The following is a 19011-nucleotide window of genomic DNA, read 5'->3' as shown; positions in this document are numbered from 1 at the left end:
TTGGGAGTTAGGAAGGAATATTGCACGTTGAATCTGTAATGTCCCTTACAGATTTGTGGCTTGAATTCTTATCCCTCAGGTGGTGGTGCTACTTAGAGAGGCTATGAAATGTTTAGGGGACAGAAGTGGGCCACTAGGGGTTGTACCCAGCCCTTGGTTCCTGCCATGCACACTGCTTCCTGGTTTACTGTGATGTGGACTGTCTCTGCCACAGGCTGCCACAGCCATGAACTGAGCCTTCCAGCCATGCATGCCTTTCTCACCACCAGGAACCCAAGCCCTCAGAAACCATGAGCCCTTCCTCTCTTAAGCTCTTTCCAGCAGGTGGTTTGGTCAAAGCAAACATAACTAATACATACGTATTTTAGAGGCTAGAGAGATGGCTCAGTGGTTAAGAGCAATTATTGCTCTTGCAGAGGATCTCGAGTTCCCTTTCCAACACCCACATAGTGGCTCACAACAATCTGTAACTCCAGTTTTAGGGAATCTGAACCTCCTTTCTTGCCTCCATTGACTCCAGGCACTCGTGGTATAGATACATACATACATGTAAACAAACACTGATACACATAAAACAAGTCTAGAAAAGTTTTTTTTTTAATTTAAATCCTTTCACATATTCTTTTACTTGTATTTCTAATGATCCTAAGAAGCAGCTACCATTGTTATTCCAATTTTATAGATAAGAGAGTTAAGGCTTGACCAAGTTAAGAAACTTGTGTCTGGTCCAAGAGCTGTGAAACTCTTAGTCACATGTGCTGCAGTCTCCCTCGGGGACAAACAAAGTGGAGAGCGTGCAGAGGACAGTAGCTAAGTTCAGAAGGGTTGTGACCTGTCACCAGTGAGCATGGGGTCTAACCCAAGAGCTTGGCTGCTGTTGGCAGCTTGCAGCTGGGAGATCTGAGACCGGGCTTTGCCTTGTAAGCTTAAGGCAGCCCTGTGGAAACGAGGTGCCCAGCTACTGGTGAAGAAGCCCATGGCCCAGAAGCTGCAGACAGTGGCTTCTGCTGCAGCCAAGGGGAACTGGATAGACCAGTTTTTCTTGTCCTTGGAAAAGTTGGTTCAGGCATAAGGGCAAAACTTAAGAGATCAGACAGAGATCCACCCCCAGCACACACACACCTTTGCAGGAAATTGTGAGTGTTGAAGAGGGTGTGTGATTGGGGTGCAAGAGGGTAGGGGTGCCTTGTAAAAAGAGAAGGCTTAAGTGGAGACTCTCCTCACAGGGGAGACTCCCTGTATGGAGCTCCTCCCAAGTCTCTTGGTACTTTCCCCACTTTCAATCATTCACTCAACATCTGTCAAACACCTACATGTCAGATGGGGTCTACTTGATCCTAGCTGACCACTGCTCTGTCCTATCTGTTTAACCTAACACAACATAAACATGGACAGCCCCATGACTTGTTCAAATGTTGGTACCTGGAGTTCTTCATGTTCATGGACAAAGACAGCAGAGTGTGGGAGGGTCTGTTGGCCACTCTCACTTCATGTTCCCTATGTTGGAAGGCTAGACTTCACATCACGTTAGCATCAAGGGCTAGTGCTGAGGCTCTCAGCCTGGGCCCAGGACCCTTCTTTCCCGCCTGTGGCAGGAATTATGAGATAGGTCAAGCTGACTCACCACGTGGATCAGAAACTGCTTTGGCTGGGAGTGGGTACTGCGTGCCTGTGGCATCTCACCTTGGTGGTAAAAGCAGAATTGGAAAGGTAGGGCTCAGAGACTGAGTGGACTGCATGGCCAGACTCTGTCTACAGGAACGAAAAGGAAGAGAGGAAGGGAAGGAGGGGAGGAGGGAGGGCCTTAGTGACCAGCTCTGTATTGCAGTCAGAGACCTGCAAGCAGCTGGGCTAGCAGTGTTGGTCACAGGCTGGTGTCTCCAAGCCTTGCTCCAGGAAGCTAGGGTTCTTACCTCTTTACCCAGGAACTTCCTTTGGATCAAGTCAAACCTCTGCAAGCCCAGATCAACTACTGTGAAGCAGCCAGGCTAAGCAGCCGCGCTGTGGAAAGCAGCCTCGGCACAAAGCAGGGCACAGTTTTGAATCCAGCGTCACCTGCTTGCAGCATAACTTCTCAGAAAAGCATCTTCTGCCAAGCAGCTCGGAACACAGAGTCACCGGTAGCTCCCAAGGGCTGAAGAGACCTACCCCTTCCTCCCAAGCACTGCGATTAAAGCTACTCACCACCACAGCAGGCTTTAAGGTTTGTTCTTGTTTATTTATTTGTTATTCCTCCTGCCTCTGCCTGCAGAAGGCTGGCATTACAGACAAGTTTTAAAATGCCAATGTGGAACGGGTTGGTGGTGGCACCCTCCTTTAACTCCGGCGCTCTGGAGGCAGAGGCTGGTGGATCTCTGAGAGTTTGAAGACAACCTGGTCTACAGAGTGAGTTCCAGGACAGCCAAGGCTACACAGAGTCACCCTGTCTTGAAAAACACCAAAATGAATAAATCAATAGCTAAATAAATGTATGTATTTTAAAATCAACAATGTAGAGTCACTACAATAAGCACAGACACATGTAACAGTGAGTATCGCCTCAGTGTGCTGCAGAGTGAGGTAGAAATGACCACTGAGTGACCAAGTGGGCATATTTAAAGCTTTTTGTAACAGAGCACCTCGTAATGGGGTTGTGCAGTCTTTGGTGTAAAATCTCCTGTACATGAGACTAGAGGATGGGCTGGAGGCCTGGAAGCCTCCATCTTCTTGCAGCAGTTAGAGGTCTATACCAACCTTGCCCCAAGTGTGAGGCAAAGCATACGTGCATTAACTTTTGGCAGTACAGCTCGATTGACAAACTTTCTACTGAAGAGCCAAAGCTTCTACTTTGAGTTCCTTGGGTGATTACAAACAAGGATGGGGACCTGCAGGGTTGCAGGAAGAGAAGACTCTGCAGACCAGAGGACCAACAGCCTCTGCTGGTCCTGCTTCAGTCTGACAGTAAGAAAAGATGTGAACTCTGGTTCAACACATCATGGAAAGGACACGTGGAAAGACCTCAGGGATAACTGCAGATGGAATTTAGACCAGAAATAGGTAGCAGACAGTCGTTTTTTGGCTTACCCTAGCTGGGAGGAACACGGAGTGAACACCAGACCCATGTGGTTGTTTTAATTATGTGCCATTGTTTCTCCTGTTGTAGCTATATTTATCCTCAAATTAACAGCTTTGTAGGGTTCACCGTATATTGTGGACTCAGTCATTCAAATGACAGTTTTATTGACCCACCCCTAAAGGTATTGCCAAGGACAGGTCACATGTAGAAAGGTCCTGTCACTATGGAACTCCCCTGGTGCCACATGGGCAGGCAGGCTGAGCTACTACTCCCTGGAGTGTGGGCTTGGCTAAGAGTTGGATATGAATTTTTTTGTTTGTTTTGTTTTTGTTTTTTCGAGACAGGGTTTCTCTGTGTAGCTCTGGCTGTCCTGGAACTCATTTTGTAGACCAGGCTGGTCTCGAACTCAAAAATCTGCCTGCCTCTGCCTCCCGAGTGCTGGGATTAAAGGTGTGGGCCACCACACCCAGCTTGGATATGAATTTTTAAAAAACATGTATTGTAGTTTTTTTTCCTGTGGGGGAGGGGAGCTTCAAGAAGCACAGTGTAAATAACTGAGAGCTTCTCTTTACTTGAGGGCTGACAGCAGCTAAGCAGTAGGCCTCCATTTAATAAATATGTGGAGCCTTAAGCTGTCTCTCTTAACTCTCATTCTCTACCTGAAATCATTAGTCCCATGTCCTCGGGCTTGTTCCCATGCTCTACCTTCTAAAAGCTTCTAGAGTGATATCTCCTCATCTCTCTTGAGAGGATATATAAGGAACTGGTTAGGTTCCCTTGTTCACCAGCTCTCTGCTGTGTCCCAGTGAGCAGCCAGCCACCTGCAGAAACCTGACTGTAGGAAAGATCCTGAGGCAGGGGAGAACAGTCAGTCCTGCCCACCCTCCCAGTTGGGTTGCAGAGAGTTTCAACTGACTTCCTAAAGAAGACCCTATCTACTATGCTCCTTCACCCCGCTACCCAGGGATCAACTTCAAACTACTCTCCAGGAATAATTTCCTCACCTTCTCCACCCTGTTGTCTTGATTTACTGGGAAATAACAACACCCAAGTCTTCAGATACAAGAAGGAATTAAACCAAATAACCCAATGGGAGTTTTCTAAAATTGTTCACTTCGTTACTGAGCGCCTAATACGTGCCAGGCTCTATGCTCGGCATTGGAAATTCAGCAGCCTGCCCTTGTGGAACTTGTGGGTTAGAGAGACAGAGACGGCTAAGAGATTTCATAAAATAACATTGAGTTACGGAGGTGCAATGCAGCCTGTGCTTTATTTCTAAATACAGGGTATTATGAATGGGAAGAGCTGACCTAGCTGGAGCACAGAGCAGAAAGAAAACTTTGACAAGGGAGATGTTGAAGGCTGTGGGGTGGGGAGGTTGGAGGCGAACATAAAAAAGACCTGAAGCAGGAGGAGCGCAGCTTGTTTCAGGATCCAAAAGAATGTTGGTGCGATTGGGTTGTATTGTGTCCTCTGAAAAATGACATGTTCAAGTCCCGACTGCTCCAGTTCCTCATAATAGTTTGTTTTCCATTGCTCCAAAGGCCAGGCACATTATAAAGAGGAGATGTTTATTTAGCTCTTGGTTCTGGAGGTTCAAAGGCATGCTATTGGCATCAGAGAAGGAAATACAATAACCAATGATATCTCCCCCAAATCCCACGTCTTAAGGGCCCCCATAAGCTCTCATGTCACTACGGGGAACACCAAGATTCTAGTCTATGAAACTTTGGGAGACATAGCAAGGTACAGACTTGGAAAGAGGATTACTGCAGATGTAATTAGTTAGGGCATACTGGAGTAGGCTGGGCCTCCTGCAGAAGGGCATGTGATGATAGAGATGCCAGAGGAGTATCAGGTGACAGGGGTCTGAGACTGGAGTGATGCTCACCCAAGTTGACTTGGGTGAAGGCAAGGGTTGCTGACCAACAAGCAGGAGCTCAGAAGAAGCAAGGATGGGTCTCCCTGTGGTGCACAGAGGACTCGATTGCTGACTGACAGCCTCCAGAAGTCGGTGGGACTTTGTTATGGTGACCCCAAGAATCAGATCTGTGATATGGAGAGGGGAGAGGGAGGATGGGGAAAGGTCAGGTTGTCCCTGCTCAGGTTGGTGCTCTTCACCTCCAAGCATTGAGGTTGCACCGAGGAGCTTAAACAGGAGAGCGATGGCGAGTCACTTACACGGTACAGCTAGCATCACACTTGCACTGTGCGAAGAGAGGGGAGTAGGGGAAAGATGGGCCGCAGGCTGGGTCCCCAGGAGGAGGCTCTAGCAAGAGCTGCAGCTGAATGAGCTCTCACCATCCTGCTGGGGACCCCTGGCTGATCCAACCAGGCTTTGAAACTGCCATTGTGGCCAGACACATGCATGTGATACCCCATGAAGGCTTGACCGAGTGAGGTGTGTAGGCAGTGGAAACAGGCTAGACCCACCACAATAGGCAATAGGACCAAGATAATGATGATGACCTCAGCCAGTTTGTGGCTCTGGAGACCCAGAAATGAGGATTGAGATGTGACAGGACCTGGTGGGGTCAGTGCAGTAAGAGGGGCTTGTTGTAGGAAAAGGAGTGTCAGTGATGGCTCCCAGATTTCGACTTTGCCCTCCAGGGGTGGAATGGACCTCTGTAAAAGAGCAAACATGAGGCAGTGGAAGATGGCAGGTTTGTTAGGGCATGACTTATTGAGAATATACATACGTGCATATGTGGGAACACATACATATAGGCACGTACACACACACACACACACACACACCACTTTTGGTTATATGCTTGCATCTCACACTTAAACAGACCATCTAGGGGCTGTGGAGATGGTGTACTGGGTAAGAGTGCTTGCTTTGCAAGCATGAGGACCCGAGCATCCACCCAAGCTGGTAATGGACCTGTATTACCCGCATCCATGCAAAGAGCAGTGTGTGCCCACATGTGCTCATAATCCTAGTGCTGGTGGGGCAAAGACAAGCAAATTGCTGGGGCTGCTGATCACCAGTCTAGCTGGAAACTGTCTAGTTCCAGATTCAGTGAGAGACTCTGTCTTAAGGAAATAAGGTGGATGGTGAGAGAGGAGATGCCTGATATTCTCTTCTGGGTCCCACACACACAGGCATAGATACACACATCTAAATCTGTGCCTGCACACCTATATAACACACATGCATACCCATACATACCACACATCCACACACATCCACACTACACACACACACATACATATTCATACTACATACACACACACACACACACACACACTCACACACACACATCCACATTACAGGCACACATCCATACACACTACACACACACACTCACACACACACATCCACATTACAGGCACACATCCATACACACTACACACATACACACACATACACACTACAGACACACATCTGTACATACTACACACACACACACATCCATACTACAGATATATATCCATACATACTACACACATACACATACCCATAAACACTACACATACACATCTATGCATACCACGTGCACACACTTTAAAAAGCATCATGTGCTTCTCACTGTATGTTCCAGATTTTGCCTTCTTCTGCTCTAATTTGAATAGGTTCTCACAACAAACATGATAGAAGTGGTAAGTTTAAGCAAAAAGATGTGTGTGGGTATGATGTTTGTATCAGTAAGAACAAGCTTGGTTATGCCATAAGAACAAGCATCCTTGAACTCTCAGGCCTAAGATTTACACAGGCTTATTTCTTTCCTGCTTCACTGTGCGTTTGCCCTCAGAGACCCAGGCTTCCTAGCTTGCTGACCTTCAGTCTCCAGCCCAGGGCAGCACACTGAAGGGGAGTAGGCATAAGTTCCCACCATCAACCAAGAAGCTATCTCCAGGTGACATCTGCTTGCAAAGGAAAAAAAAAAGTTTTTTCCAATGGGGTCTCCCTTGGTATATAAACCACACTTAAGGGTAGGCCCTATGCCCAGCAGGAGATAACCAACACATAGTGGACTCAATTTTTCTCATAACACTTTGGGCAACTTTTGTCTTTCTGATCTTTTGCTTGTTTATTATGGTTTGCGGTTTTATGGGTTTGTGGTGTGTGTCGGGGTGTGGTGTGCATGGTGTCTCTTTCTTGTGTTATTCTTTTTTCTTAAAACTCTGGGGTTTTTGTTTTGCTTACCTGTTTGTTTTCTAAAGGGAGAGAGAAAGAAGTTGTGGAGTTGGGGAGGATCGGGAGCCATTTGGGAGAGAAAACTATGATCAGAATATCATACGTATGAAAAAAACATTTTCAATAAAAAATAGAAATTAATTTGCAAATCAATGTCAACAGGTGCATGTTGTTGTTGTTTTTTTAAATTCAGATTCTCTCCTTTGTTTTAGTTTCTTGACGTAGGGTCTCTTATGTCACCAAGTCTGGCCTCAAACTCACAATCCTCCTGCCTGAGCCTTCTAGGTGCTAGGATGCTAGGCGTTCACTTTTGTGCCCAGCTTCACCCAGGCTTTGGAGACAATTATCAGCCCGAATAACTTTTATTTTTCAAATATTAAGAAATTAAACTACCGTATGGTGTACTGCCAAGCTACAGAGGATTGCTAGCCGAGGTGATTGCTTTTTAAGTCTAAGTGCAGCTTTATTAAAAAGATGAAGAGGGCCGTGTGTGATCTTGAGCATCTAGCTTGCAAAAGAGGATCTGAAGAGCCCCAGTGACGTCCTGGACTCCATTTGCAGGCATCATGGTCTTTCCGCAGGCCTCAGAAGTGAGATGATTTTTAATGAGACTTCAAAGGAGGAAGCCTTACTGATGTTCCTTATCATGCAAGATAGAGTGATTCCAACAGGCCTAGGAAAATATAGCCTGGGGAAGCCAAGGCTCTGAGATAACTATTGGTTTGCCCAGAAGAAGGAAAAGGAGCTGCCAAGATGTCCTTTTGAGCCTGTCTTCCTCAAGGCCTCATGCTCACACATGTCCCGTGTTGTCACCTGTAGCTCACCAGCCCTCTGAGCCACCAAGCCCAGCAGCTGCCCCAGAGGCAGGCTCACCCATGGTCTTAGGTTCAGCCACCGCACTGTTTGAAACTAGATTATGTCTAAGTCAGTGCCTGCTCTAATCTTTGGTTTACAGTTAGTTTAGGGATGACTTGCTAGATTGGGTGCCCCTTTTAGGCCCCTCCCAGTCTACTCAGAGCCTGCAGGGAGAAGTGCCACAGGGAGCTTTCCACTCTTGGGATGACAGAATACCTTGTCTTGCTAGAGGTAGTTTTAAAATATAGCCAAGGCTCCATTGGATTTGAGTTTCTGGATGTCAGAGACTGAGTGGTATAGCTTCAAAATAATTATTGCATTTCATCTATTTATTTAATGTACGCATATGTGCACATATCACAATGTGTTTGGAGGACATAGGACAACTTGCAAGAGTTAGGTCTCTCCCTTCATCATGCGAATTCTGGGACTGAACTCAGACTGCCAGGCTGAGAAGCAAGCATGTTTACTCGCTGAGCCATCTTGTTGGTCCAAGTGCTATCACTGTTAAAAATCGATCAAGCTTCGAAGAGTCAAGAGCCTTTTTGTTGTTATTATTATAATCAAATGTAGTCAGGCTAGAGACATAACTCATGGGCCAGCAAGTGCCTAACATGTGTAAGGCTCTGAATTTTATCCACAGGGATAAAATTTTAAAACCACATTATTCAGGGCCAATGGAGATCATTGGCATTCTTTAGCTCTCCTAGAGATGGATGCTAAGGCATTTTTTCCTATATAAATCATATTTCAGAGAAAGGGAGAGAATGAGAGAGCGACCACCTCTGAAGGGGATGAAATGAGAAGGACCGGGTCTACCTCCTGCTTAGAAGACCCAAGAAAAGACAAAATACGCAAACATATAAAGGAATAGTTTTGAAGACAGATAACAGACAATAGGAGAAAGAGACATAAGATGAGTCAGCTTAGAGCCACGTGGGCCTCCCTGGGCCTGAGCTCTGCAGGTCTCAGGTAATCAGCAGGGAGGATGGGATACATCTCTGAGGGAAAGACCCCAACCTGAAGGAAGGCTATCCAAAGCACTCAGTGAAATGGCTCCTGGTGTCCTCCTCCTCTTCCTCCTCTTCCTCCTCCTCCTCTTCCTCCTCTTCTTCCTCCTCCTCCTTCTCTCCCTCCCCCCTCCCCCTCATCCTCTTCTTCCTCCTCCTGGCAGTGTGGGCCTTCCCAGATCCATTTGGTCTATGAAACTCCGGAGTTTATCCCAAGCATCCCATTGACTTGCATAAACTGCTTTTGGGTACATACTGTGTGGAGAGCCCCTATCTTTAACTCAGGCATTCTGCAAACAAGTATTACTATTGCCAGAGACATAGACCCAGTCTTTAAAACATCAAAATAAATCATGGGGTGTTATGGGCATTTCCAGATACTGCATGTCACACATCTATACACCAACTAGACTTTGGAGAAATAGGGAGGGAAGGAGCTTGTCTGTAGGGTTCACTGGAATTGGTGGATCTCCATGTGGTGACAGATGAGCGGCAGAAGCAATGGCTGCAGGACCCCACTCCTCCAACCTCAGTCCAGTCCTCAGTTACCCATTCATACGTTGAGTTTTGGTATTTAGGTACTACTGAAGGATCTAGGGGATAGAGCAACACATGCGATAGACAGCAGAGCTTACATTTCAGGAAGAATTACAGAAAGCAAAGATGCATCCATCAAGTACAGATGTAACACAATTTCAGATGACAATAAGCACCACACTCTCCCACAAAATAACAGAAAAAAATCACGTACTGCTCATATTCTCAGTCGTAAGTGTCTATGTGCCTGTGATGTCACCTTAATTAAATGCCACTTATTGCATCTGCTCTTTATATATGCTAATTGCTTCTCCTTTGAGCGCAGTAGTACATATTAAAAGCCCATAACGGGACTCTGTGAGGATTGGAACATTGGCTAGAGAGTGCGTGTCAGGCACATTACACATACATTACATTTCAGCTGAACATATACATTACTCTTCAGCTGAACATATACATTACACTTCAGCTGAACGTATACATTACACTTCAGCTGAACGTATACATTACACTTCAGCTGAACGTATACATTACACTTCAGCTGAACGTATACATTACACTTCAGCTGAACGTATACATTACTCTTCAGCTGAACGTATACATTACTCTTCAGCTGAACGTATACATTACTCTTCAGCTGAACGTATACATTACTCTTCAGCTGAACGTATACATTACTCTTCAGCTGAACGTATACATTACACTTCAGCTGAACGTATACATTACACTTCAGCTGAACGTATACATTACTCTTCAGCTGAACAGCAAACAGAAGAGTGCTGGGTAGAGATCAAGGGAATGAGTCATAAGGGCCCAGGAATGTGAGGACAGCCAGGACAGGAATGGTGGTAGCCCATAGGAAACCACCTCTGCAGCTCCAGGAACAGTAAGTGGGGAGCAAGAGTGGGGTCTAATGAGAGAAGAAATGGAAGTAAGGAAGGGAGTGAGGCAGACTTGCCCCTTGCTGTGTGACTGTTGCTCTGTGACTGGAAGTGACTTTTGAGTTGGCAAGGTGACAGCCTTTCTCCTTCCCCCATCATGAGCATCAGAGACAGGAGTGGAAAGTCAGCTGAGGGAAGCTGAGATGCCTGGCGTTAGTCACTCAATTAAGGAGAGAATTCGGACACAGGATAAACCAAGTGACCAGAAGGTGATTCCACAGACAGTGAGCCTGGCACGTGCTGGCTACGTGGATTTAACTGTTAACCAGTAAAAGCAACACAAAGTGCAGCAGTGACTTGTCAGCTTTCTCTACCCAGCACGAACCAGAGCCCAGCTGCTGTGGGCAGCTGATGAATCAGGGCAGAGGGGAGTTCTGGTATACCTGCAGGAAGCCCTGCAAGCCAAGGAGAGAGGAAGGAGAGAAGAGAAGATTAAAGGGGCAGCTGACATTTTCTTTGGCTCTCTAACGACTCACAGGGGAAGGAGATACCCAGATAAACACAAACACACATGCAAGCGTGTGTGCACGCACATATGCATGCATGTACACACAGACACACACACACACACACTCTACAACTTTGGCAAGAAGATAAACAATAGAACCTTTCAAAAGCTTTTTAAAAGGCTGGGAATATAATTCAGCTGTTTACATCTAATAGCCTAGCACTCACGAAGCCCTGAGTACCATCCCCAACACCACACAAATCCAAGGATGGTAGCACATGCCTGTAATCCCAATACTCGAAAGGCAGAAAGGAAGGAGGATCTCTATGAATGCAAGGCTAGTCTAGTCTAAATAGCAAGTTACAGACCAGCCAAGACTACACAGTGAGGGGAGGAAAATGAGAAGGAGGAGGAAGAGGTCATCTTTGACTGTATATCAGATTCAAGGCAACTCTAGATTACATGCGACCCTGACTATAAGTGAATAAATAAAATAAGACAGAATCATCTAAGAACAGTGCTAACATATAAGAACCAAATAATAAGTAACAGAAGAAAAATAGATTAATCGAATGGCAACTCAGAGACTAGGAGGAAGTATTTGCAAAACATATAACTGATAAGAGACTCACATCAAAGTATGGAAGGAGAGTACAACACATCAAAGAGTAAGTAATGCCATTAAAAGTAGGCAAAGGGGGCTGGGGGGTAGCTCAGCGAGAGAGTGCTCACCTGGCATCATGAGGTCCTACATTCAAATTGAGGCAAGAGCCAATCAGCCAGCAGTAACAATAATGGGCAAAGGATTATGGTAGACATTTTTCCTGGAGGAAAATATACAAATAAGTGGTCAATAAACAGATAAAAAGATGCTCAGTATTGGTCATCAGGGAGATGCAAATCAAAATTATAGTGAGGTAGCCTAACTTCAGACTCTCTAGACAAAAGATAACCAAGGACAGATTAACTCATGCTGTTAAAGACTGGCAGACACTGGAACCTTCTTGCAGGAAGATGGACATAAACCAAGCGTGGTGGCACACGCCTTTCATCTCAGTGTTTGGTCAGCAGGGTGAGGAAGGAGGATCTCAGTGAGTTTGAAGCCACCAGTGCTGTATAATAAGTCCCTGCTTAAAAATTAATTAATTAATTAAAATTAATAAATGAGCAACAGATTATGTGTATGCATACATACACACACGTGATATATATATGTATATATATATATATAGTGATAAAGTCAAAACTGCAGATTCAGACCACAAAAATATTTTTAAACATGAGAATAAATAGAAGGAGGACATGTTCTGAGGTTTGATGATAGCCATGTCACCTTGGGAACATCTTGTGTAAACGCTGAACTAAGTACTTTAAGAGGGTGAATCGTGTAGCATGTGAATTGTGTCTTAATAAAGCTGGTTTTTTTTTTTTAAGTGCTCTAAGAGTCCAGAACAAACCCCGAAAAGTAATTCTTGGGTTTTTGGCAGAGGAAGTCTCCTGAATTGAAAAGTGAGGCGCCTTTAGTTACAGATCAACCTTCATGGGAAATGCTTGATGGAAACTTTATGGTGAGCTGAGCCCTTTTCTGTTGGCCTCACAGAATCTTTCCACACTCCTTGGGTCCCAGGAGGCAGGCATCAGTGTGCACATCTCAGACCTGAGGGACCTGGGGTTCAGGGAGTTTAGGGGTGGGTGAGATGATCCGATTGTCATTTGTAGAGCTGGAAGGCCTCACCTGCTTGCCTCCAAAGCTGTCACTCCCCGGAGTCTGGTAGGGCAGGGGCCATGTTCAGGCTTGCTTGCTGAGACATCTTTCTTTACTGCTTGCCAGGGTGACTGGTAGATGAATGAGTAACAGGATACTACTCTTTGAACTCTGCAATTGCATACTGCAAAGCATGGCTCGTCCTACAAGAAGGAAGGTTTTAGAAGGATGGTTTGGAGGGGAGACACATGCTAGGTTACAGCTCACTGGGTGCTTATTAGAAGGTGTGTCTCCAAAAGTTCTACTGACTTGATCCCCCTCCAGGCCAAGAGGATGCCTGAGACTATATCAGAACAGGAGGTGTTCCATTTCTCAGGAGCATCTAGATCACCTCAATCCCAACATCTCAAATTTCCTTTTTTTTTAGCATCTGTACCTGGATCATCTGAGTTTGACCCCTAGCATTTATATAAAAAGCTGGGTGTGGCAGACTACCCTGTAATCCCAGCACTTGGGGGTGGGGGTGGGGTAGGACACAGGAAGATCTTGGGGCTTGTTGGCTAGCTAATCTAGCCAAACTAGAAAGCTCAAGAGAGAGAGAGAGAGAGAGAGAGAGAGAGAGAGAGAGAGAGAGGAAGAGGAAGAGGAAGAGGAAGAGGAGGAGGAAGAGGAAGAGGAAGAGGAAGAGGAGAAGAAGAGGGGAGGGGAGAGGGGAGAAGGGAGAAGGGAGAGGGGAAATGGGAAAGGGGAGGGGAGATGGGGAGAGGGGGAGGGAGGGAGGGAGAGGGGGAGAGAGGGAGGGAGAGAGGGGAAGAGGGAAGGGGAGAGAGGGGGAGGGGAGGGGGAAGGAGAGGGAGAGGAAGAGGAAGAGGAGGAGGAAGAGGAAGAGGAGAAGAAGAGGGGAGGGGAGAGGGGAGAAGGGAGAAGGGAGAGGGGAAAGGGGAAAGGGGAAAGGGGAGGGGAGATGGGGAGAGGGGGAGGGGAAGGGAGGGAGGGAGAGGGGGAGAGAGGGAGGGAGAGAGGGAAGAGAGGGAAGGGGAGAGAGGGGGAGGGGAGGGGGAAGGAGAGGGAGAGGGAGAGGGAGAGGGGAACCTTGTCTCAAAAGTAAGGTGGTGGAGAGGGTACCTGATACTGTTCTCTGGTCTCCACACCTACCTACATTCATGTGAACATGCAGCTTCCCACAAGAGAACATGAGCACAAAGATGTCACAGACTCATGAAGGAGTCTCACATAGCCACTGTTACCAGTGGCCTGAGCAGACAGCAAGGGCTCTTTTCTAAGTCCTTCTGCCTAGCACATGGAGGTGGCTGCTGGTTGAATTTGGCTGGTTGAGTTTGGTTGTATTTCAAATGGTTGGGGGTAAAAAGCAGCAAGGATGTTCCAGTGTGTTTGCTTGTGGAGATTCTCACTTCTCCTTGGGCCGGATACTAGAGAAGTTGGAGTCCCATCAACCTAAATGTATGTTTCTGTCATTGACTTAGGTGTCCTCTCTGAACCCAAGCTCTTTATCAACCAAACGGGAATCTTATGGGAAGCAACATATCCAAGGCCACAGCCAATAATGGTGGAACTTGGATCAATGCTGAATTTGATCACGCTGTAGAGAAGAGCTGTGTAAACCACAGGCTGGATCATTGTAGACACGTCTCTAGGGCTTGGGGCTGGGAAAGAGAGACAGAAGCAGATGAGGTTATATCTCCCACTAGTCAGGGTAAAATGTACACTGCACACCCCACAGAAGGTTCAGGTTTGATGGAGTGTTGCAGCCCTGCAGAAGCCCCTGCAGTGATGGAGATGCTGCTCAGGTGTCATGCATCCTTGACCAGGCTCCCGCTTCACAGCCTGGGCTGCGTTGGGGCCGCACCAATAAGGTTCAGGGGTTTTGTTCGTTTGTTTGTATTTGTTTGTTTGTTTCTTTGGCCACTCCCCTTCGTGAAGCCGCATGGATCAACAAGATTGCTCTAAATCAGTGCTTCTCAGCCTTCCTAATGCTGCAACCCTTTAATGCAGTTCCTCATGTCGTGGTGACCCCAACCCTAATATTATTTTCAATGCTACTTTATAACTGTAATTTTACTACTGTTATGAATTGTAATGTAAATATCTGTGTTTTCTGATGGTTTTAAGTGGTCCCTGTGAAAGAGTCATTCAATCCCCAAAGGAGTCATGACCCCCAAGTTGAGAACCACTCTGATCCATCAGGAATGGGAGGTTTTGGGAGAGGACTGTGATTAGAAATAAGGGCTCAGGCTTCAAAATCAGACACTCCACGACCACCACCCACTGCCATTTAATCCTGGCCACCCTCATTATTCTGTGTGACCTTCAGTCATGACCTTAGGTGCCTGGTGCTAGATTTCCGGTGAGTGTAGCTTCCTTTTTCTCTCTAGTTCTGACCCTTTCCCCTCACTCCCTCTGCAGCTTCTTAGAGATATTCTGAACAATAGAAACCATATTAATTTATGGTGTTCAACACACACTTTAACTTATGCATATGGTGTGAAACTATTACTGCTCTCAAGCCAGTGAACCTACCCATCAGCCCACATGGCAACCTTCGGGTGTGCGGTAAGAACAAGTCTCAACGATCCAATGCAGTACTGATAGCTACAGCCCTGTTTTATACTCAGAACACACTGGTCATGCATCACAGAGGCTACATCACCTCTACCCTCACATGCACATGTTTTCTTGAGCTGTTTTTTGTTTTATTTTGTTTTTATGGTTCTATGAAATGAGATCACATGCTATTCACCTTCCTGTGTCCAGCTTATTGCACGTAATACAATATTCTCTAGGTCCAACCATACTGTCACAAGTAACAGGATGTGCTTTAAAAAGACTGTATGTGTGTGTGTGTGTGTGTGTGTGTTTGTCCAGATGATCTACTCCAGGGTCGTTGACTTCAAAATAGTACGTACCAAAGCAACATCAGTTCAGTGGAAACCATATTACACATTTTGAGTTTTGACCTTGCCCCCAGATAGTGATATGTGGCCCAGTCTTCAGTAACAGAGAGCCCCCGCTCCCAAGAAGTCACAGAACACTGCTTGGAGGAGACACTGACTCTCCACAGAGCACTGTGTGGCTGAGTGAGAGGTTGGGCAGTGTACCCAACACATTGTTGGCTATGACGTGTTCAACCTAGGCTGTGTCTGCCAGGACTCTGCTCCATTAAAAGTCAAGCAAAACAGCTCACAAACCATCTCTCTTCCCTGCCCTTATTTGAAGTGCAGCCCCATCTACAAGACATGCTCCTTACCATTCCAGTCTTATCCCCTTGGCCCAAGACCCTGATGACACTTTTCTCTCTCCACCAGGCTCCTATCCCTCTCCAGCCATAGGACCGACCGCAGTGCTACAATGACCCATGATGCCATGCAGCTGAGTCACCCGGAGATGCTTCTGTACATCAAAGGGCAGAGAAGCAGGTCCCGGGGAGTCTCTAGCCCTCCCTGCACGTCATCCCTTTGCTTGTACAAGCACATCCATCTCACCTGGTGATGTCACTGCCCTGGATTCATATGGGCCACAGAGAGCAGTTGATGACAGGGCTCCTAGGCAAGGGAGGGGGACTTCTGTCTGGTGTCACTTCAAAGAGAGGTGATTAGGGACAAAGAAAGATGAAACAGGCTCCCTCCACAACCCTTATGAGTAGAGATAAATATGAAATCTTTGATCAATAATTCCACTCATAGCAAACATAGCATTTGATTCATAAATCCTTGCCTGGTACTTTCTTCCCTCCGGGCACTGTTGTAAGCACCTTATGCCAACCTGTCTTGTTTAATCTTTCACGTCAGCTCCACAGAGGTAAGTGCTCTGATTCTCATTCTTGAGGCAAGGAAACCAAGGTAGAGAGAGGCTAAAAAGCGAGCTTGAAGTCACACAGCTAGTGAGCGAGTGGCACGGCCAAACTTTGGCTCCCCAGTTTGTGCTCAGAAGCCGCATGTTATTTGGCAAATTCCCTTGAGTTAGATCTTGCTCTTACCAGCAGGTGTATCATCCTCTTGAGGTCCACAATCTCTGGTGCTTACAAAGTGCCCCAGATTCTCCAGCCCTAAATGTACCTCTTTGGTCTCTCAGCTCTGGTTCTGCCCTTGAGTGATTTGCAGGGCAGAGACTCATGGCCTGTTTTGGCCAGGTTTTACCATGACTGTCTTGTGGGTGGATGAAAATATTTCCATAAAGCACTGTATCCATAATAGGATAGGAAACTGAGTGTGTCCATGAAACCATACTCGTTCCTGCTGCTTAGGCTGAAGCAAGCCAGGGCATTCCATCTATCCCTTCTGGGACATTGTGGCCATGGAAACACACATGCTGCCCAGCCAGATCTTCGTGACATTAGAGAAGATGGGCGGGTGGTGGGGTCGGCAAATCATAGTTATAGGTTACTGTTGCATGAGCAGAGGAAGAGATAGGCAAAGGGAGTCAAGGAGTGGACAGTGCAAAAAGCAAGCTGTGGGAATGGTCACTCACAGGAGATCCCAAAAGAGCAGGGACAGGAAGAGCGAGTGCTTGGGAGGGTTGACACCTTAGTCAAACATCTATGGTTCACAGTGGTCCCCACTTCTGCCTACCCTACAGTGCACACTTCACACACACACACACACACACACACACACACACACACACACACACACAGTGGATACAGGGATTCAAATCCTGGTTGAGGAGTGGGGTAGGGTTTGAGGAAAAATTGATCAGTCAGCCAAAGAAGCAGAAGTCTTCTGGAAGGTTCTCAGTCTCCCTTTCTTTTACTTTCCCTCTGCCTAGAGTCTTCTGCTTGGCCTATTCTCAGTCCCCATGAGCTCTTAGTCCCCTTGACCATTTCTGCAGGTCTCTCACAATGCTTCCTCTACCCTGCCCCACTGTCTCTACCTGGGGGTGGGAGGCACTGGTCATGTGAGGTTCACTTATGGACTAGAGTTTTATGTGATATGTTTTCAACTTGAAAAGAAGAATAACAATGTTTTTATTTTTGTTTTCCAACTCCAGGTGAGTTTTATAGGTAAACCTGTGCGTGGCTCCGCTGAGACAGAGGTCACCTGGTTCCACATCATATTGGAAGAGGGCAAAGAGAGAGGACAGAATTTCTGGCTAAAGCAAAGGGGAGGCTGCACCTCTCACGTTCACTCCAAAGGAGACAAACTCTTTCCTAAGATGAGATCACCCAGCATGCTCAGCAAGGTGCTAAAAAATAATTGCCCTCAATGAAGACATACAAATAAATCATTGTGCTTGGCAGCCACATTCTGAATGTGTCGGCAAAACATGCAGGGAAAGTTCCCCTCCAGCTACTGAGCTTGGATCCCAGCAGTGCTCTGACCTGCCCAGGGCACTTGGAGCTGGAGCCCTCTGGGACAGAAGCGCTGCTGCTGGGGAGACTACTTTGGTGGCATTCCTCCCTTCCCAACTCATTCTTGGGAGAGAAGTGGAGATCGTGCCCCATCCAAGCACGGACTCCGCAGGTGGGTTCGTCAATACCTCTTCAATGGGGGCTTGCATAGGATGGTGTTGTCATGAAGTCATGAAGTACCTCTACCATGGGCTTCATATTTGGAGTGCTGGAAAACAAGCCCATCTGTTCTAAGCACGTGCTCTACCTCTGACTTACACCCCTGCTATGTAACAGTTGGCGGGGAGTCTATATAGTCACCGCAAATAAAGTAGACAATGACGATGACATGATTTCATTCGAGTCTAGCTTGGTGAAGCAGTAAGTTTAACTGGGGTTATCTACAGAAACGTGGGCAGGGAGTTACTTACAGGAGAGTGGACAACTTAAAAGTAGATACATAGCTGAAGAAAAGGACCTTTCCTATCCCCCAGTAATTCTTAATAGATTACACATTCTCAAGGAAGGGAAAGGTCTCCTGTGTCTTGAGCCCTCCCCTTCATCAGTGAGGGATTGTTAGTTAGTGGGTCTGAATTTGGGAGGGTCTCATTACAGCTTTCTGATTTCGAGACAGCCATGGTTACGTTATGTTCAGAGAACAGAGTTCTTCAGTACGTCGTTCTATTCTTTCTCCCTGCCCCTCTTTCATCAATGTTCCCTGAGCCTTAGAAGAGGGCAAAGTAAGTGTTACACTAGAAGACACATTTTCCGAATGAGAAGGTCCATTGCTGAGTAGTGAAAATTCTCCCCCAGGAGCCTGTGTAGTCCCCTCTGGCACTATCAGTGTTAGCCAGTAGGAAGAGAGTTTCTAGCTCAGTCCCAGACTGATTCTTCTCATCCTCCAACCAAAATGTACAGTGCCATCAGAAATAGAGACTTGCCATCTAGTCTGGTGTAGAACCAATAGCAGTG

At 46.6% G+C, this 19011-nt stretch overlaps 1 long non-coding RNA gene across 2 annotated transcripts; it reads left to right on the top strand.

Moving 5' to 3' along the window:
- Nucleotides 1–1846: 1846 nt before the first annotated feature.
- LOC110297523 (uncharacterized) lies at nucleotides 1847–18354 on the top strand. 2 transcript variants are annotated; one of them, XR_015048070.1, is made up of 3 exons: nucleotides 1847–2203; nucleotides 16019–16198; nucleotides 17700–18354. It is a non-coding gene; the product is annotated as an uncharacterized LOC110297523 (long non-coding RNA). The 2 variants fall into 2 exon arrangements; XR_002378294.2 differs by having other exon boundaries at nucleotides 16019–16301.
- The last annotated feature ends 657 nt before the right edge of the window (nucleotides 18355–19011 follow it).

The sequence above is a fragment of the Mus caroli genome, unplaced genomic scaffold (assembly GCF_978045245.1).
Source record: "Mus caroli unplaced genomic scaffold, Mus_caroli_1 scaffold_8, whole genome shotgun sequence".
Classification (NCBI taxonomy): domain Eukaryota; kingdom Metazoa; phylum Chordata; class Mammalia; order Rodentia; family Muridae; genus Mus; species Mus caroli.
This window is presented reverse-complemented; position numbering and strand designations above follow the sequence as displayed.